Raw genomic sequence first — 21,971 nt, 5'->3', positions numbered from 1 at the left:
TGGGAGTCCAGCGATATAGCCATTACACTAACTGCTGGTCCCAATAGCATGTATTTACAACAGAATAGTATAAGTGAACTGTTTTTCTCTGTAGAATTTTGGAAATCTAAAGACTTTTAATGACCTGAATAGTATTGATAAAATTAGAATTTCCCAAATAATCAATTTCTATTTCCTTTTGATTTTACAATTCCTTCAACTTATCTCTTTGTCTACCTTTTTACTAGAAATAGCAATAAACAATCAATCAATAAAACAAGGTTGAATTTTCAATAATTTTCTAGGATATTTCCTCAGCACAATGTACAATTTATGAGTTTCTCTTTTCACATAACTACAGGTAATAATTCCATTAAACTTTCTGCTACAAATAGGATCCTCTTTTCTCCAGTTAACAATAAAATGCTCCTTATTCCATCTGAGACATCGTTAGCACATTATTTAATGTCCATAGTCTTGCTGACAGTTTAGTCATGATCATTTTGGTATTCTCTAAGGTGCTACAGTTTTTCTGTCATGCACCTCACTTCCTTCTGAGTCATTGCTAGTAGAGTTATTAATACCCATAGCTCTACTAACATGTTTTTTTGGCTGCTTTATTGTTTATTGTCATTATCTTTAATAAAGTCATAGAAAATTGTTTGCTTTAGCCCTCAGCAGCCCAATCCTGAGCTCTGAGGAAGCTTGCCTTCTTCTAGGCTACCCGATCTTTCTTCTGGGCAAGGAACATCGGGGAACGATTCCACCTCTTCTTTTTAACTTCCTTCTTGTATTTCTTTTCATAGACTGGGTTCTCTCGTATAGCAGTGTGAGCTTTCTTATATATCTCCATCACGTCTGGAGTTACAGTGTTCTTTATGTCATGAGAGAACTGTTTCTTGTAAACGTTTTCTTCTTCTTCCATTAGGTAACGCATGTAGTCCACAACATTCTGGCCCAAGATGTGCTTCCAATGGACTTCTGCATTAAATTCCTTCCTTTCAGAATCATAACAGGGATCCTCCATTCTCCTCTCGGGATCTTGGGCACGCACGCACACACGCCCGGCGTGAGTTTTAAGCCACCGGGTCCGGGACGCGAACCACGGGCGACTACGTGGGAGTCCAGCGACATAGCCATTACGCTAACTGCTGGTTCCCCCGAGAGAACTGTTTCTTGTAAACGTTTTCTTCTTCTTCCATTAGGTAACGCATGTAGTCCACAACATTCTGGCCCAAGATGTGCTTCCAATGGACTTCTGCATTAAATTCCTTCCTTTCAGAATCATAACAGGGAATTGTTTGGTACTATGAGGGATAGAGAAGCCTTCATCCACCACTCCCTTCAGGGACCCAAAAACTTTCATCCAAATAGCAGGTGAAGGCACCAGGTTGACCATAGATGCTTTCTACATTGTACTCATCTCTGATCACTTCCACTTGACCTTCATAGATCTTGTCCTTGCCAAACCTATTGAGAAACCTGCAGACCAGCAACAGGCCAGTACAGTATGCTGCAACACAATTTGTCAGGCCAACCTTCAGACCTTATTTTGGTAGTTCATGTGCATAATCTGTGCAGACTATCATATCCTCTTCTATGCAGGCATAAGCAACCTGACAAATGATATCTCTTGTTAGGTACACGAACTATCATCCTGTATTTGGGTATATTGTACTTATTTCTTTTTTTTTTGGAGAGATTTTCACTGTAGGGCACGTGCGCTCGCCAGACAGACAGAGAGAGACATAGAGGCAGAAAGCGAGAAATCAACCCCCAGGGGGGATGGCCATGCCGCAATCCCTTCTCCTCCATTCTCTTCTCGGGATCTTGGGCACGCACGCACACGCGCCCGGCGTGAGTTTAAGCTACCAGGTCCGGGACTCGAACCATGGTGGACTACGTGGGAGTCCAGCGACATAGCCATTACGCTAACTGCTGGTCCTGAGTAGGCCTTATTCTTGACAATTTTAACAAGTCCCATCCTGCAGAACAGAGACCCACAGTGGTGGCTGACCTGCAGGCCCATATCCTAACACTATTTTTTTTTTTTTTTGGAGAGGTTTTTTCGCTATAGGGCACGTGCGCTCGCCAGACAGACAGAGAGAGACATAGAGACAGAAAGCGAGAAATCACCCCCCAGGGGGGATGGTCACGCCGCAATCCCTTCTCCTCCATTCTCCTCTCGGGATCTTGGGCACGCACACACACGTGCCCAGAGTGAGTTTTAAGCCACCGGGTCCGGGACGCGAACCGCGGTCGACTACGTGGGAGTCTAGCGACATAGACATTACGCTAACTGCTGGTTCCCAATTTTTTAAGACTTTCTAAGTTTATTTTGTCATATTCCTCGAAGTTCTTTCAAACTTTGTCTAATACCCAATTTCAAAGCCTCTTGCACATTTTTAGTTATCTGTTACAGCAAAACTCTATTTCTAAATATTAAGTGCTATATTCATTTTATAAATATGACTGTATATCATACACCTGATGGCTTAAAGCAACACAATCATTGCCTTTGTTTCTGTAGGTCAGAGGTCCCACATAGGCAATTCAAAGCTAAATCCAAGGTATTGGCAAGGAATATGCTTGTTTCTGGAGATTCAAAGAACGAATCAGTTTCCTTGCTTTTTCTCCTCCTTGAGACCACGTGTATTCTTTGACTCTATCCTTTATGTATTCATTTTTATAGTCAATAACTCTGAAAATCCTTGCGTAGTTATTTAGAGTAAGACAGGAGATGCTCTTCTTCTATCTTGTCTTCTAACTGTAAGCCGTCTGATTACATTTGGACCCACATGTATAATCTAAATTAATCTTACTATCTTAAGGTTAAAATGATTAATGATTTTAATTCCATCTGTAAAATTAATTCCTGTTAAAATGATTAATGATTTTAATTCCATCTGCTTACTTAATTCCCCTCAATGTGTGGTTTAGTCCCTTAGTGCTGCTTTATCAAAATACCTGAGACTAGGTAATATATCAAGAACAAGAACTGGGGTTAGCAGGTGTCAAGGAGGTTAAGGAAGGTGAATCCATAAGACTGACTGTGCAGCTCAAGTCCTGTATCCATTGTCTTAAAAAGCACACAAGATGTGTGTGCATGTGTGCCCAAAATCCCTAGAAGAGAATGGAGGAGAGGGTATTGTGGTATGACCATCCGACACCAGGGGTTATTTCTTACTTCCCTTGTCTCTCTTTCTCTTTTTTGACTCTCTGTCTCTCTCCTTGGAGAGCCCACACTCCCTATAGCAAAATTAAGCAAACATATTTCTCTAGTTCTGGAGGCTGGGAAAAGTAGACTCCAAACTCAAGGTCCCAGCATCGGTGTCTAGTGAGGGCCTACCTGCTGTGCCCTTCCATGGCGAAAGGGCAAAAGGGTCTATGGTAGCTTCCTCCAGCCTTTTGATAACACATCAATCCACTTATGAAAAGGGAGCCCTCATAATTTAATCGCTTCCCAAAATGTTTCACCTCTTCATAACACTGTAATGGAAATTGTTTCAACATATAAAGTTGGGAATATATTCAGATTATAGCACCATGTAACCTAGATAGTGACAGGTTCCAAAGATTATGGTAGACAACTTGGGGATGGGAAGCATTTTTCTGACTACTACAAATAACCTGGGGTAAAAATGAGTTCAGATTAGGACATGTTGAGTAAGAATTACAGCCACACTTCCAAATGGCTAGCACAGCTGGAGCTGAATAAACAAATCTGATACAGAGTTTCTGTTTTGTGTTAAAGAATATTACAGGTAACAGTGGGGATAGAAGTTAGTAAATTGATGGGGGGAAAATTCCACACATCTCAGGTGCCCTAAAGCTATTTTATTTATTGATTGATTGATTGATTGGTTTTTGCAGCAGTGTGGGCACTCCCCAGAGAGAGACAGAAACAGAAAGTGAGACATATTTCCTCTGCCCTTGCCAAGGGGGATGGTCTTCCCATGATCTAGTCTCCTCCACTCTCCTCTCAAGATTCTGGACACACACTCACAAGAACACTGATTTTCAAGCCACTGTTTCAGGGACTCAAACCACAGAGGGCCATGTGGGAATCCAGCACCTTAATCACTAAATAACCATGCCACTTGCTGCCCCCCCAAAGCTAAATGTTACTATTATAAATGTAGATAAATAACAAAATACTACATTTCTCACTTTATTGCCAACATGACATGCCATGACTGAGCTGAGCAGCTCAGAGGTAGCGTGGTATAGCAAAGCAGGGATTGAAAAGGTCTAGAAAGCTAGGTTATAATCCTGACACAACATTCAATAAAATTTGTGACCTTCAGAAAGCTCAGTGATATAAATTTCACATCAATAATATGTCTGCTTACCACATAGAATAATTATGAGAATAAAATAATATAGTTTATGAAAAAGTGTCCATAAATCCATAATATATTTGGATTTACAAAATAGTAGATTTGGGAAACTATTATGGAGAAAAAAAAGATTTGGAAGCAATAGAACTTTATCATGAACTGAATATTGAAGGAAGATTGGTACCATAACTTGATAAATTTATCTTAATAAACTCAATTCACGTAAGTCCCTTAGTGCTTTTTTTATTCTAACAATGCACACACTTTCTTCTACTTTATCCCACTTTTTCTTTCTATTGTTACTGCACAGAGGCTTGTAATGAGTTCTATTCTCAAATTGCACCAGGCAATAGACGACTGATTCTCGATTCAGAAAAATCTCATTTTCAAGAAATGTTTGAGTTTTGACTTTGATCACATTCAGAATATTTTGGTTCAACAGTGGTGCCTTTGTGCAAAGAAGAAAAGCATTTTTGAAAATGACATCTACAAATGGTTATAGGAAATACAAAGTATAAGTTAAAGGTTATAGAACAAAATAAAGCATTAAGAGAAAGAAATGGAAACAATATTACTGTATAAAATACATTAATATTTTTAGATATGAAAAACTCTAGCAAAAAATAAGCAGAACAAATAAGTTAGGATAAAATATAAAACTTGAAATAGTACAATATGCTGAAAACATAATTAAGGCAATGTAGAATATTCTTGAAATTGCTGTTTATAATAATATAACATGTTTCTTGAAAGCAAAGTTATAATAACTTGAGTTGGCCTAGTAACACAGTTGTTAAATGCTGTATGTTGGAAGCCAGACAGCAAATGGTGAATCACAGTTAATATCCCAGATCTGGCAGCTTAAAAAGTTCAATGGGTACATGTGCCTGTAGCCCAAAATACTAATGAGATGAAATACTGGAGAAGAAAGGATTGCAGCATGGCCACACCCCATTGGAGGGTGCTTTCTTCCTCTTTCTCTGGCAAATTGGCAAGTGCAAGCCCCCTCTGGCGCTTAACAAAAAACAAGAAGAAGAAAAGGGGGGGGGAGGATGGCTGAAGAATATATATAGTTTGTGGCACTATAAGTAAAGCTTCTTTCTTGATTAAAAAATCAATTCTTCCAGGACCAGCAGTTAGCATAATGGCTATGTCGCTGGACTCCCATGTAGTCAACCACGGTTCGAGTCCTGGACCCGGTGGCTTAAAACTCACACCGGGCAAGTGTGTGTGCGTGCCCAAGATCCCGAGAGGAGAACGGAGGAGAAGGGATTGTGGCGTGGCCATCCCCCATGGGGGGGGGGTGATTTCTCGCTATCTATCTCTCTGTCTCTCTCTCTCTTTCTGGCGAGCACACATGCCCAATAAGAAAAACCTCTCCAAAAAAAAAAAATCAATTCATCCTTGGAAATGAAATAAATACATTAGAGACTATTCTATTGCCTAGAAGTTTCTTATATATTGACAATTTTAGGAACATCTATGGTTTTTAGGAAATAATAATGATGGCTAAACGTCAAAGAGATGCTAAACATTGAGTCAAATGTCCCCTAAAAAAATACAAGAAGTTTTCATGAAAGGTGTTCATTCAAAAGTGTGCATGGGCAGGTATCGGCAGTTGGTATGGTGGTTAGAGGAGCTGGACTCTCATATGGCCAACCATGGTTCAAGTCCTGGACGTGGTGGCTTGTTTTCTCTCTGTCTCTCTCACTGTGAACCTCTCTGGTCAAATTTAGAAAGAAGAAAAGAAAAGGGAAAAAAAAGATTCTGGAAAAAGAAAAGTATTTATGGGAACCAGCAGATGGCATAATGGTTATGTTGTTGGACTCCCACATGGTCAACCATGGTTTGAGTCATGGACCTGGTAGCTTGAAACTCACTCCAGGCACGTGTGTGTGTGTTTGTGTGTGCATGTGTCAATGCATGCATGTGTGTGTGTATGTGCCTAATATCCAAGAGAATAATGGAGAAAGGACTGTGGCATAGCTTTCTCCCCTGAGGGGGTGATTTCTCACTTTCTGACTCTCCAGCAAGCTCATGTGCCCAGCAGCAAAAATCTCTTTAAAAAATGAAATAAAATAAAAGGGCACATGATTAAAATTAGTAATTAATTGAGCCCAAAATTAACTAAAATTCAGTAGTAACATTATAAGCTAAAGATTGATTTTAATGATGTATGACTCACCCATTATAACAAAATTTATAATAATCTCAAATGGACTATTCTTATTACATATTTGACCAGGATGAAGGGAATAAAAAGCTTTGATTCAGTTTTATCTCCTTTTTAATATTTTTAAGACAATGATAGTCAACAGTTGAAATTTTAGCAATGTTTACTTTCAGTGATTCTTCATAATTCTTAGCTGAGTCCTAGTTCTACCCATCTTTGTAGACCTAGTGCCTTTAAAAATTGTTGACACACAGTAGGTCTTAAAAGTTTGTATTTAGGGGTCCAGCAGGTGACGTGGTGGTTAAGGCTCTGGACATTCCCACATGGCTGACCACGGTTCAGGTCCCAGACCTGGTGGCTTGATTTCTCGCTTTCCCTCTCTCTCTGTGTGTGTCTCTCTCTGGTCAAATTAAAATAAATGAATTAGTAAATAAAATTAAATTTAAAAAAGTTTGTATTTAATCAAAAACTTTAAGTAGAATTGTGATGATAGTGTTTTATATGCCACTACCTCCAAGAGAATACATTAGAAGTCTTAAAAGGAAAATTCTATTGTTTATAAAAAATAAATATCTAATGATGTAACATTCGAGAGTGGTTTTATTGTATGTAGAACTAAGAATAACTTCTTGATATATTCAAAATAAAAAAGCAGGGGAACCAGCAGTTAGCATAATGGCTATGTCACTGGACTCCCATGTAGTCACCCGTGGTTCGAGTCCCGGATCCAGGGGCTTCAACTCATGCTGGGCGCGTGTGCATGTGTTCCCAGGATCCCGAGAGGAGAATGGAGAAGAAGGGACTTTGGCATGGCCATCCCTCTGGGGAGTGATTTCTCGCTTTATCTCTCTGTCTCTCTCTGTCTATCTGGCGAGTGCAAGCGCCCCATAGCAAAAACCACTCCAAAATAAATAAATAAATAAATAAAAATTTAAAAAGCAAAATTTGCATAAGTAACTTTCTAATATAGATAGCTGCATGTTTGTTTATGCATGTGTGTGTGTGTATATACATATATGTATCACAGAAAAGTTACAGACATTGGCTATTTATATTTCTCTTGGAGAGAATTATATACTTAAAAACATACTTATCTGGCAGGATTTCCAATTCTACCTATCTAAATGACAAATTTAGTGACTGCTTTATATTCTGTATTTTTTCATACTTTTATAGAAATACTAATTTAACAAATCAAAATCATTTGAATAGTTTCTAGATAATTTATAAACATTTTTTAGAATGGAAAAACTTGATAAAGACTTTGAAATGGTCTAAAAAGCTTGCTAGATGATTTCCATAAAAAAACTAACTGCTGATTTAGTTAATTCTATGGGCTTTCTGAAACTATCTTTGCTTTCTACTAACCCACAAGTCTGTAAGTTCTAAGTCAATACTGTTCATATAAATTCAAGCTATCCAGTGGACAAGTTTTTGATCAGTGCTTGCTTCTGGAATATTGACCAATTTTATCCCTATTAAGCAAATTCATTTTAGTATTTCTGTTGGCCTGTATGTTATCTGCTTTTTGATTCTCATTTGAACAAGTCAAAAAATATTACTGTACTCTTATTAATGAGTTAAATAAAATCATTATAATGTGTCCATTTTACATTTGAATGAGAGTCATACTTTTTCTTTTATGTTTTTTACATTATCCTTGGGTATTATATAGATGTTTCTTTCAGAAAAAAAAAAAAGAATTTTTGAGACCAGAAGATGACATAATGGTTATGTCAGTAGACTCCCCCATGGTCAACCGTGGTTCAAGTCCTGGACTAAGCTGTCTGAAACTCACACAGGGTACATGTGTGTGAGTGCCCCATATCCTAGAGGAGAATGGAGAAGGGATCGTGGCATGGTCATTCCCCCTTGTGGGGTGATTTCTTGCTTTATGTCTCTGTCTCTCTCTAGCATGTACCCTATTGCAGAAATCTTTCTTTAAAACTTTTTCATTTAATTTTATTTATCATTTTTATTATTTTAATTGGCCACAAGGTACGTGTACTCACCAGAGAGAGAGAGAGAGAGAGAGAGAGAAGAGAGATACAGAGAGAGAGCAAGCCACCAGTTCTGGGACTCGAACCATAGTTAGCCATGTGGGAGACCAGCGCCTTAACCACCATGCTATGTGCTGGGGTCACTTATTGATGCTTTCTTAAAACATGCTTCAAATAGGGGGGGTGTCAAGTTTCTCAAGGATACTTCTAGGGAAAAATGTTTACATAAATATTTAACCTTACGTGTAACAGTTCCCATTTTCAAAGCCATGACATTTGATGTACATTGTATGTATTTATGTATTAATCTATGGATGAGAGCCATCAGGTGGCATGGTGGTTAAGATGCTGGATCCCACATGGCTGGCCATCCACTTTGAGTCCCAGACCTGGTGACGTGAAAATATACCAGGCACATGTGCATGATTGCCCAAAATCCTAAAAGGAGAATGAGAAAGGGATTGTGGCATGGCCATCTCTTAGGTGATTTTTCACTTTTTCTCACTCTTTGTATTTTTGGCAAGCACATGTGCCCTTTAGGAAACATAAATCTGTGGGTTATGTACGCCCTACTAGGCTTTGGATAATGTTTTGTCCCTCAAGGGTTCATGTGTTGGAATTTGGTTTCCAATGTAATGGTGTTTAGAAGTGGTAACACCTTAAAGAGGTGAAGTCTAGTGGACAGTGCTTGGATCATGTGGGCAGCACCCTGAAAAGTGGATTACTGCTGCCTCAGGAGAATGAGAATGAATGAGTTCTCCTTTTTTTTTTTTTATGAGAGATTTTTGCTATAGGGGTATGTGCTCTCTGGAGAGACAGAGAGACAGAAAGCAAGAAATCACCTCCGAGGGTAATGTTCATGCCATAATCCCTTCTCCAGTCTCCTCTCAGGGTTTCATGCAAGCATACTTACGTGCCTGGCATGAGTTTTAAGCTGTCTGGTCTAGGACTGGAATCATAGTGGACTCTGTGGGAATCCAATGACATAACGATTACTCCATCTGCTGGTCCCATGAGTTCTCAATTTTTTTTTTTTTTTTTTGGAGAGGTTTTCGCTATAGGGCGCGTGTGCTCGCCAGACAGACAGAGAGAAATAGAGACAGAAAGCAAGAAATCACCCCCCAGGGGGGATGGTCATGCCACAATCCCTTCTCCTCCGTTCTCCTCTCAGGATCTTGGGCACGCACGCACACGCCCCTGGCGTGAGTTTTAAACCATCGGGTCCCGTACGCAAACAGCAGTTGACTACATGGGAGTCCAGTGACAAAGCCATTACGCTAACTGCTGGTTCCCATGAGTTCTGACTTTTGTGGGAATGATTTAGTCCCTCAAGAATGGGTAGTTATGAAAGTAAAAGTAGCTTTCATGTCTCTCTCTCTCTGCACAAATCTGAACCCTACTTCCCCCTATCATATTGTTATGTACCAGAGGCCACCTAGATGCTGATCCCAGGCCTTGGACTTTCCAGCCACCAGAATTGTGAGCCAAATAAACACATATTCTTTATAAATCATCCAGTCTCAGGTATTTGTTTAGTAACACAATGGCCTAAGAGACATGAAGGACCCCAAATATTACCTTATCAGTATATTCAACTATTACTTAGTTACTTTCACTTACTTAAATCTCTTGTTCAGTGATGTCATGTAAGACTGTGGAGTTAGGTAATTTTACCAGGTAGCAGTCTGTTGATAATTTCTTTTTTTTTTTTTTGGAGAGATTTTTGCTATAGGGCGCATGCACTCACCAGACAGACAGAGAGAGACATAGAGACAGAAAGTGAGAAATCACCCCCCGGGGGGATGGTCATGCTGCAATCCCTTCTCCTCCATTCTCCTCTCGGGATCTTGGGCACGCACGCACGCACACATGCCCGGCGTGAGTTTTAAGCCACCGGGCCCGGGACTCGAACTGTGGTCGGCTATGTGGGAGTCCAGCAACATAACCATTATGCTAACTGCTGGTTCCCTGTTGATAACTTCTACAGTTCCTCTTCACTCACATAGAATATATGTATGGGCATCTGGTGGCATGATTTTAATTTTAACCAAAGGAAATGACTTATAAAATTCATCTAGGAAACAATTCATGATTTGTTGAGATTTAGAAGCATGGTATTATGTAATCGGTTACAAATATATGTAAGCCCAAGAAACTAAGAGGTAGGCAGGGAGAACATTATGTCCTTTTCACACTCTGCTTCACAGTTGTTTTTCAGGACAGAAATGTGGTCAATTGATACATTAGAGCTAAATAGAAATATAACTGGTATATTCTTAGAAAAGAGAATGGTTGAAGGACAGGGAACAGCACTGACCTCTGATCCTCATATAGTTAGTTATACATGTATTTAGATATGCAATTATCAATATATTAATATACCTTACCCATATTTACTTAGCTTCATTTATTCATGATGCCTTTTAATCATAAATGAAAGTTTAAAAAACATGATGCCTTTTAATCATAAATGAAAGTTAAGTATAGCATATAAGCTATATTTTTAAAAGAATGAAAGATTATGAACTCATGTCCTTCTGTATGTATTTGGAATGAGAAAAATGCAAATATCTCTCACTGGACAGGGCAAAATTGAAATTGTGATTTACTCCGACTAGAAACTGACTGCCTTCACAATGTTTGTTTTCACATGGGGGATGGAATACTTGAGTGAATTATGAGTTAGGAACTTTGAAATCAACTGAAGAAATTGCCAAAATAGGGCATGACTCTTTACATGGCACTGCAGAAAATATTGCATGCTATGAATGGTACTTCTATTATATTTACCTGTTGGTTAGTAGGAGGTTATTTCACTATTTTTCAACTTCTTAAAATTCTTAAGTAGTTCAAAGCCATCAGGGACAGGTATATTATAATATGTTTATTCTATGCAGCTGTAAAAGCCAACGAAACCAAGTATCTACAAACTAGCCCTTGCTACTATCAACACGAAGAAAGTAATAGGCAAAATGTTTTATTTCTTCAATTGCACTAAAAAATTCTGTACATAGTTTTTATAGTTTTAATTTAAAAGTATGCTAGTTACATATTTTATCTGTACCCTGGGATGGTACTAAAATTCAGATACTGCTTAAAGGAAAAGCATATTTTCAAAATAATATTTTGGGTCTGAAAATTAGTGTTTTATTCCATACTTTTAATGCTTACTTGACTTTCTGGTTAAAAATGTTTGGGGGGATAAAATTCAAATAATTTCTTCTATCATATAAAAGTGAAATTAAAATTTTTATTAACAAATACAGAAAGGGTGAGTCTGAAGCATTAATTGAAAAACACTTAGAAAATGAAAAGTTTTTGCTACTAAATGCCACCCTTTAACAATATGCAAAAACATGAATAAGCTATTAGATGATTTAACTGACCTTTACATAAATATGAAGGGCATTATGAAAAAAATCAAGCAATGCATCACATTTCAGAATAAAAAGTACTAAAAATCATTGAAATTATACTGCTCAGAATAGGAATAAATGGACAACATCAGGTGCCAGCATTTCAGATGTTCACATATATTTATATTGAAATGAATAATCAGTTGAGTAGCTAAAATAATACAACTCATGTTTTTTTTTTATTTTTTGTGTTTTTTTTTTTAAACCTGGCTTTTGGCATGGTGTGTGTACACTCATGCATCAGAGAGAGACAGAGAGAGACAGTGAAAAGGAAAGTGAGAAATCATCCACTCCCAGGAGGGATAGCCATGCCACAGTCCCTTTTCCTCCATTCTCCTCCTGAGATGTTGGGCATGCACACACAGATACCTGGTGATTGCCAAGTCACTGGTTCCAGGAATCCATGTGAGAGTTCGGATCCTTAAACAATATGCAACCTGCTGGCTCCACAACTCATGCATTATTTCTTAAAATAAATTTAATATTTTTGTAATAAACCACAGTTGAAATAAGATTTAAATGGAAATCTATGACCATTTGCATTATTACATGAATTCTATATGTCTGAATGTTTTAGGGAAATTTTATGCTCAAAATGAGTGTTCTCAGGAGAAATATTAAGAATAATATCTAGGCTGTGAGGTCATAATTTTTAAATTCTGTATTTCAAAGGAGCTGATCTTGCAATTAACATGAAAATTAACACTTAACAGTTCCAAGGTGCTCATTATTATTTTTCTTTTCTCATTTGTTCTGGTCAGCTGAGGGTGCCTTAACAGGACACTACAGACTGGTTCAGGCAGAAGGCACTTATTTCTCACAGTTTTAGAGTCTGGAAAGTCCAAGATCAAGGTGCTAACATTTTCATTTCCTGCTCAAGGCTCTCTTTCTGTTTTACAGATTACTGCTCTTTGACTATGTCCTCACACAGTAGAGAGATAAAATGAGAGAGCTGTGGTCTCTCTTCCTCTTTTTTTTTTTTTTTTCCTTTGAGTGGTTTTTGCTATAGAGGGCGTGTGCTCGCCAGAAAGACAGAGACAGAGACATAGAAAGTGAGAAATCACCCCCCAGGGGTGATGGCCATGCTGCAATCCCTTCTCCTCCATTCTCCTCTTGGGATCTTAGGCACACACGCACATGGACCCAGTGTGAGTTTAAACCACCAGTCTGGGACTCGAATCATGGTCAGCTACATCGGAGTTCAGCGACATAACCATTATGCTAACTGCTGGTCCTTTTTCCTCTTCTTAAAAGGACACTATTCCTATTATAGGATTGCTCCCTTATGCTCTCATCTAAACCTGAAATATTTTGGATATTTAGAACTCATGATATACTTCATATCAATTCAGATATAACTCAGGTATTAAAACTCAGGAATAAAATAAACTTAATTCATCGTTAATTGAAAATATACTTTTTAAGCCAAAATCTAGCTTTATAAAAGCATTGTTTCCTGATTATCTGAGACACCATACGTAGTTTGAGGAAGAAAAACCCTACATATTTATAACAATGTCAATGTGGTGCCCTGCCTAGGTGTCTTAGTCCATTTAAGCAACTATAGCAAAATACCATAAAGCAGTAAATTATGAACAGAAATGTGTTTCTTGGTTTGAGGTCTCAGAAGTCCTAGATCAAAGCTCTAATGGATTTGTTACGAGGTGGGAGCCCTAATATCTTCTTGGCTAGATTGCCATCTCCTCCGTGTCCTCACTTAGTGCAGGTGGTCGGCCTCCCACCCGGCTCTCTGTAATAAGGGCAGTAATCTGATTCCCAGGGGCTACACTCTCATGATCTAGTCACCTTTTTATAACCTATCCTGCAAATACCATCACACTAGATGTTACATTTTGTTTAGATTTCTTAGACATGATACAGTGGATGTCATGATCTAGTTGCCTTTTCATAACCCAACATCCAAATACCTTCAAATGTAACATCAGATGTTACATTTCAACATACGAATTTTTAAAGTCTTTTTCATGGGAATGAGGGACACACACAGTGAGAGACAGAGAGACATATATTACTCTCAACATGGCTTCAAACCACCATTTCCCCTGCCACCCCTCCCTGTCAGCCAGGGTCACTGATACATGTGCCCAGAATGTTCAGGTTAACTGGGGAGCTGACGCTGTGATCTGCCAAGGGATCAAGCATCACTTGAGCAGTAAGTTACCACTGTGCCACCAAGCAGGTCAACAAAGGAATTTGGGGGTTTATAGTAATATAAAAATCCCTAATATCAGTTCAAAAAAATGAAAATATTTTGGGTATTACCAGGTACAGTTTCAATAAAAATTATATGTTTGATGATACAAATAAACTAAATTTATAAAGAAATTTTTATAAAACATTGATTTTAAGTTGTAACTGGGTAGGTAAGTCAGCCTATATGTGAGGTTTCAGGAGAAAAATATCACTGATTTCCACAGAAAAAAAATATTTACAGGGATCCCATTAGTCTTGCTTATCAGAGGGCATCAATATCTTTAAAAGTGTCTGGGATGTGATATGGATTCAGTAACTATTTATCAAATGAATGAATAAATTGAACAACCTGATTAAACATCAGAATTTTTTTTCTTACATTGTGTAATTTCCCAGAAATACAAATCGGTACAGAAACTCTCCTGTAAAACAATTATATTTGAATTAGGTACACTTCTCTCTGAAGAAGTCAGAATTCAGAATTTTTTAAAGAAAAATAGAGGTTGAGAATTGAATTGTTTACAGGGTAGATCCAGAGATAAAATTCCTGCTAATTATAATCAACAAATATTTAATGAAATAGTAAGTAGAAAGTATTCAGGTTACTGAAAGGCATGGTCAAGTTGAATATCAAATAGTTCACACTTCTATCATGCTGTAGGGTTTAAATTTTGTGGACTATTTCAACTCTAATAAATGGTTGAATAAATATCTCATGAATTTGAGATAAAATATGCTCTTTTTAATTAAAGAGTTTTATTAATGATTTTGAAATCTGTAAAAAAAATGTGGGAAATGCTAGAAATGTTAGTCAAAATTAGCTAATTTTCTGGATTAGTTTGGTTTTATTTTCTTTTTTGTCAAATCAAGAACAATAGACTACACATTTTCCATTTTTTCATATCTGATTCTTGGGAACTTTAATTCTGGTGTGCACATATAAATTTATCTACTACTACTAATACTTTAGCGAATAATGTTTTTCTTTGCTAGTCAAATGCTTAACTCAATTAATGTACGTGGCACTTATAAAATTGACCCCTATTTCTTTCTATTTAATGTTTTTGTTTCTGTGCCTCCACTGCACAATGTTAATCACTTTTGTCTTTTTTTAGCCCCTATGTTTAAAAAGTTGTATATTTACTGAATCTTAATAGTTACTTTGAAATTTGTGGACCATGATTGAGATATAGTGAAGACTAAAGATGAAAAGGAGAAAAAAAATGAAGTTATAAAACCTTCAATATCATTACTTTATATGTGATAGACAGGGATGTGCTACTTTCTGGGGCATGATTGGTTTCTTCACTGCTGTTCTGTCATTAGATAGGACCCACTTGTGAGCCCTCCAGAATTCATCACAGCTGCAGAAGGCACCCTCACTTATAGTCATCTCATTGTGTGTGTGACCCACATCCCATGACTGAGATGGATGTGACATGGTCCAAAGCTAAGGTCCAGGATTACTCTGCAGTCCAGCAACTCTTCCACTTCCCACTCTTGTTTCCTCCTGCTCACTTCCCACCAGCAATATTTCAAGGGCACTCCTTAAAAATGATGTTACAACCTAAACCTCATCCAGAATCTGCTTCCTGGAGAACACAGTATCACAAATCATGCCATTCCTCCAAAATATGGGGAGTGCTGAGTTAAGGGAAGCATTTAGGGTGGAAGGGCAGTTTCAATAGAGTAGTTAGGACAGAAAGTATTCTGCTTTGGGTTATTGCATAAAGATCTGTTAGAAAGTAAAGGAGCAAAGTGCAAAGTTTTTTCTGTTCTCATTTTTTCAAAAGAAGAAGGTTTGAAAGTAGGCAGTTAGATAGAATTGGCAGTTAGAGAATGACACAACAAAATAGGGTATTTAGAATAGGAAAAACTCGATCATGTCTGTGATGTAAATAAGAGATCAGAAAAGTGAGGCAAGCTGAAGGCAAAGATATGAGACACAATAACAAATAGGGAAATATACAAGACAAAGTAAAAGACATTAATTAGACCAATTCTGAAAGTGAAATTTTGATTTGAATAAGAGGAAGGACCATGTGTCATCCTATTATAGATAAGTCTTCTCATTCGTGCTGAGCTAGGCCGGCCTGGTGCTCTTCGAGGTAATCAAATTTACATTATTGTTAGTGCCCACGCCTTCATAATAATTTTCTTTTTGGTAATACCAATTATAATTGGAGAATTTGGAAACTGACTAGTCCCACTGAAGATTGGATCCCCAGATATAGCCTTCCCACAAATAAGTTTCTGATTATTCCCACCCTCCTTTCTAATATTACTTGCATCTTCAATAGTAGAAGCAGGACCTGGAACTAGATGAATGGTATACTCTCCAATAGCAGAAAACCTAGCCCATTCAGGAACCTCAGTTGACTTAACAATTGTCTGGCTCCACCTCACCCGAGTTTCCTCTGTTTTAGGTGCCATCAATTTTATTACAACTATTATTAATATAAAACCCCCAGCGATATCTCAGTATCAAACTCCACTATTTGTCTGATCAGTACCTGCTACTGCTGTGCTTCTATTTCTGTCCCTGCCAGTACCAGCAGCTGGAAATACTATACTATTAACAGACCCAAATCTAAATTCCACATTCTTTGACCCAGCTGGAGGAGGAGGCCCCATTCTTTATCAACACTTACTTCCATCTTTTAGACATCCAGAAGTATATATCCTAATCTTTCCTGGATTTGGCATTCTCTCTCATATTGTTACGTACTACTCAGGGAAAAAGGTCCTTTTGGTTACATAGGAATAGTTTGAGCAATGATGTCCATTGGCTTCTTAGGCTTTGTTGTGTGAGCCCATCACATATTCACTGTAGAAATAGATGCAGACACTTTACTTCAGAAACAATAATTATTACTATTCTCAACTCGCTGACTGGCGACTCTACATGGAGGTACTATTAAATTATCTCCCATTATATTATGAGCCCTAGGTTTTATCTTTTTATTCACAGTTGGTTGGTTAAAAGGAATTGTCCTAGCTAACTCTCCTCACTTGATATTGTTCTCCATGTAGGTAGGTGATGCTTTATGTTCTTATTTTCTTTCTTTTTTAAAGTTTATTATTTATTTCATGAGAGAGAGGCAGCTACTCTAAACAGGGTCCTCACATCATAATCCTCTCTCCAGTACAGCAGCCAGCCAGGGATTATAGGGATGCCCATGGGGATGTCTGGCATGTGCAGACCCACACACAAACCTAGCCTGCCCACATGGCTTCCAGCGTTCCAGTAGTGTCCCTATTGCCCATGTCACCAGGGCTGTGCCTGTTCTTAGTTTTGTTAGAGAAAATATGTCATTTGCTGAAACTATGTCATTGGCTGAAAGATTTGCATTTGAATAGAAGTTTGGTTAAAATTAACATTTGTTTGAAGCTAGAGTTTAGCTGGGAAAATAACTGAGAGTAATTCATCCATTCATTCAGTAGCTATTTATTAAATATGAACTATAAACCAGGCATTATTCTATGACACAAATGCAATGGTGAAAACTAGACTCAATGTGGATTTTACACCCATGAGGTTTATAGTTTAGGGATAGAAACCATATAAACAATCTATTGTTTATATATTGGTAGATGCCCAGGAAGGAGGTTTAGGAGTTCTGGGACACATTGCCAATCATCTGTTCAAATTGGTCTGGAAGTATCTAAGGAAGTATCACACTATACCTCAATCTTCTAACTGTATCCTTGATTAATCTTCTATGTCCCAATTAACATAGTATCAGGATAGCACTTAGAATGGAGGGAAAAATGCTGTTTAAAAGCATATGTTGGAAAGGCTGCATTTACACGAATGTGGTCTCCACTCTTGCAGGGAGTAGAAGCCAGGATAATGGATGATATGGTGGCTCGGAATTGGTTAACAATTGGATGCTTGCATGCCTTGGTACAAAGCATTTGAGGTGCTTAAAAGATATTTGGAAAATAACTGAGACTGGAAGCAACTGTGAGGTTTATAAAAAATACAAACAGATAAGAAAATATTGCTCTCTATGATAGCAAGCAATATGTGAAGAGAAAATTTCAGAGAATTGGAAGGATAAGGAATTGAAGTCAAAGGTAGGAGGACCACTGGAATTTTAAAATATGATGTGAATAGCTATAGAAGATATCATGATGCCTAATAAAGCAATAGTGTGGGTGGTTAACTGAGAATGGAATAACTGTTATTGAAGATAAGAGGATCAATAAAAAGCTAAGCTGTGGAATGCATTTTTTTTAAACAAATGCACTGTCACTCACAGTGACAGCAGGTGTAAAAAAACCTTAACAGTCTATCAGCCAGAATGTTCCTTGAAAATGCAAATGAATCTTTCTAAACAGTAGACAATTTTGAAAAATGAAGAGATTCAGGACCTCTTCAGCATGACTCTCACAGAGGTGGTAAAGTACTGATTTGGAAGCAGCCATGTAGAACAAGAACACCAGTCACATCTAGTGCATGTACATGAAGCGTCACGTAATTTAGATCATCTCTTTCATGCTTTTTTCCTGGAGAAGGTGATACAGTGTGAATTCCTGAAGGACAATTTACCTTTTATGTCCCAGATCTTGGAATGGAATGGTCCATTATTTAAAAGTTGTGCTTGGTGTCAGCTATTTCTTTTCACTCAGTGGGTTTGTTTTTCCACTTATGTTTCAGAAGGACTAAAATCTAAAATGCTTCAAAAAGTGCAAACTGAGACCAGCAGTTAGCATAATGGCTATGTCATTGGACTCCCATGTAGTCGACCATGGTTCGAGTCCCAGACCCGGTGGCTTAAACTCATGCCGGGCACATGTACATGCGTGCCCAAGATCCCGAGAGGAGAATGGAGGAGAAGGGATTGTGGGGTGGCCATACCCCTGGGGGGTGATTTCTCATTTTCTGTCTCTCTCTGTCTGGCGAGCGCATGCACAATATAGCAAAAACCTCTCCAAAAAAAGTGCAAGCCATCAAAATATGTTCTTGGGGACCAGCAGGTGGCGTAGTGGTTGAGGCACTGAACTCTCATTTGATGGATGGTTTGAGTCCTGGACCCAGCAGCTTGAAATTCGGGCTGGGTGCATGTGTGTGCAAGCCCAAATCCCGAGAGCTGAATGGAGAAGAAGGGACTGTGGTAATGCCATCCCCTCAGGGAGTGGTTTCTTGCTGTTTCTGTCTCTGCAGTAAGTCCACGCACCCTGTAGCAAAAATCTCCTTTAAAAAATGTATTTTTTAAAGATCTCTACATTTTAATAAACTCTGTGTGTATGTGTTTGAACCCAGCCAGTCTGTGTGTGTGTGTGTGTGTGTGTGTGTGTGTGTGTTCATATATATATATGGTTGTTGGAAAAGTTGGGACACATTTTTGCATAGAACATAGAAAAAAATACATTATGACTTTTCTGACAACCCAATATATTCAATATATATTACACACACACACACACACACGCAAACATACTAAACATCGACATAGTTTTGAAGTAATCCTAGAACATAAGTAAAAAATTGACTTTTGCTATGGTCTGAAGGATTGTGCCCTTTCAAAAGTCATATGCTGACATCTAACCACTGATGCAATAGTTGAGAAATATAGGGTCTGCAGGAGATAAATAACTTACGAAGTTTCAATTCACAGAAATGGCATTAGTGCCCTTATGAAGAGGACTTAGAGTGCTCCATCTCATGAGAACACATAGATGGCACCACCTCTGAAGCAGAGGTGAGCTCTCACCAGAAACCAAATCTCCTGGCTCCTTGATCTTGGGCTCCCAGTCTCTAGAAGTGTGCTTAATAAAATTCTGTTTATAAATTACCTAGTCTAAGGTATTGTGTTATACTATCACCAACCTAAGATAACTTGGAAATGCAAAATACTTGAAAGTATTCCTCATAGTTTATAACATTTGTTTTGTACCAAATATATGCCAAGTACAATGTGAAACACTTTACATAAATTGCATCAATATTCCTGGAAACAAGCTAAAGGTAGGAACTGTTTATTTACGGATGAGGACATGAGGCTGAGGCTTAGATCAAATAACCTATCTGGTGCATTTTGTAGGTAACTGGCAAGGATAGGATTCAATCCCTGGTCGTTTACCTCCCATCATTTTTCTATCAACCACTGGTTTTATTGTGAAGTTATTTAGTGACAGACATGTAGTTATGGTGGGCCAGAGCCCAGACTTGACTGACTTCCAGACAAAACTACAAAACTCTTCCATATTACTTCAGGCCTAACCAGTTAAACATTTAATCTCCTGCTATCTCATTAACATGTTATTAGAACACACACACACACCATTATTTTCAAGCTGCAAGATGCCAAACTGGGATTTGAATAACAGTTAGTCATGTGGGATTTGGCTCCTTAACCATTAGGCTATAGGGCTGGCCTACAAATGTCTTCATATCCTTTTTTTTAATATGTTTCTCTCTTTCTTTAAATCTCCCTAGTAAACTTTATAACTACCCTCAAACTATATGTATATATATATATTTTTTTTCTTTTTCAGAAGGCAATTCCCCAGACCTAACTCACACGTATCTTCTCAATCAAACTCCCTCCTTTCTGCCTTTTTAGTTGTGATTTGCACTTAGCATTGCTCTGTTGTGGGAACGCTAACGAGCAAATCACCCGCCAGATATCAGCAGTACATTTTCAGAGACTACCAGTGAGGAAGAAACCAAGCAGGTAGTGCCAGAATCTCTCTTAACAAGCAGAGAGTGAGCTTTAGATAACCACAATCATTAATAATGTTCATACCCTAAAAGGAAACTCTATAAAATAAATTGTACCACATTTCTATATAATAGTACCTTAAATATGACTGCTAAAGTATTCTAAGCATATCAATGAACCAAAGGGAATAAACTAAAATCAATATTTATAAGCTTTGATCACTTTTTTACTTGTGGTTTTAGCCAATGGTTCAATGATTTTTTTAGAATGCTGCTAGAAAAAAAAAAAAACATTTATTCGGAATATCTGACCTACTGATCCCATGTAGACACATCTTTGCATTGGATTTCACTGAATATATATATATATATATGCATTTATATAATAATAAAGTACAGTAAAAAGTTTTTCTCCTTCAGAGGCAAGCTCCCCTTTAACTAAGGCCATAAAGGCTTAGGTGAAAGCTAACCCTAAAACTGTAAGTACTACATGGAATCTTTCAGATGGAATGTTTCTCTTTATCTGGGCCTTGATTTTGTATTTATAACATAACTGGACTTGTCTTTATATGTTTAATTTAATTTACCTTTTATTTTATAACATATGAATATATTTCAGTCTAATATGCTTTTAAATAATATGAGCATTACAAAATTGATAAAGAATTTAAGCTTTATCTATACACAAAAGCATTTTATTTAAAATGGTTAAATTTAGACAGTGAACATATGTAACAAAGAATACAACTTTCATACAATTTTCCTATATGCTACACAGTGAATTAATTTTTTTATGCTTTGGTACATAACACAAAATGAATAACTTACATAAAATAGCAACACCCTACGTAGGAATATGAGAAAACATTTAGTTTATTTTTTTTAAAGAGAGAGATGAGAGATTTCTAATATAGAGTGTGTGTTCACCAGAGAAAGAGAGAGACAGAAAGCAAGAAATCATCCATAGAAAACATGTGCATTTTAACAAATGTTGTGAGTCACGTGCCCAGATATTTGATTAAAATAAAGAAATGTCAACAAGGTATAATTAAAGTGACATGGTGAAAATAAAGATTTTGGGAGTGAGAACACTGAGTAATGAGTGGGTATAAGATCCAAGAAGTAAAATCCTGAAGTGGAAGTGATAGTCATTAACTCATAATAGTTAATGAAGGGTTG

The 21,971-nt window shown here is 37.5% G+C and overlaps 1 protein-coding gene across 1 annotated transcript in view; it reads right to left on the bottom strand.

Moving 5' to 3' along the window:
• GPC5 (glypican 5) overlaps positions 1-21,971 on the bottom strand; it is a 746,092-nt gene that overhangs the window by 51,841 nt on the left and 672,280 nt on the right. The gene's annotated exons all lie outside the window — the stretch shown is intronic.

This window comes from Tupaia chinensis, unplaced genomic scaffold (genome assembly GCF_000334495.1).
Source record: "Tupaia chinensis unplaced genomic scaffold, TupChi_1.0 Scaffold000033_1, whole genome shotgun sequence".
NCBI lineage: Eukaryota > Metazoa > Chordata > Mammalia > Scandentia > Tupaiidae > Tupaia > Tupaia belangeri.
This window is presented reverse-complemented; position numbering and strand designations above follow the sequence as displayed.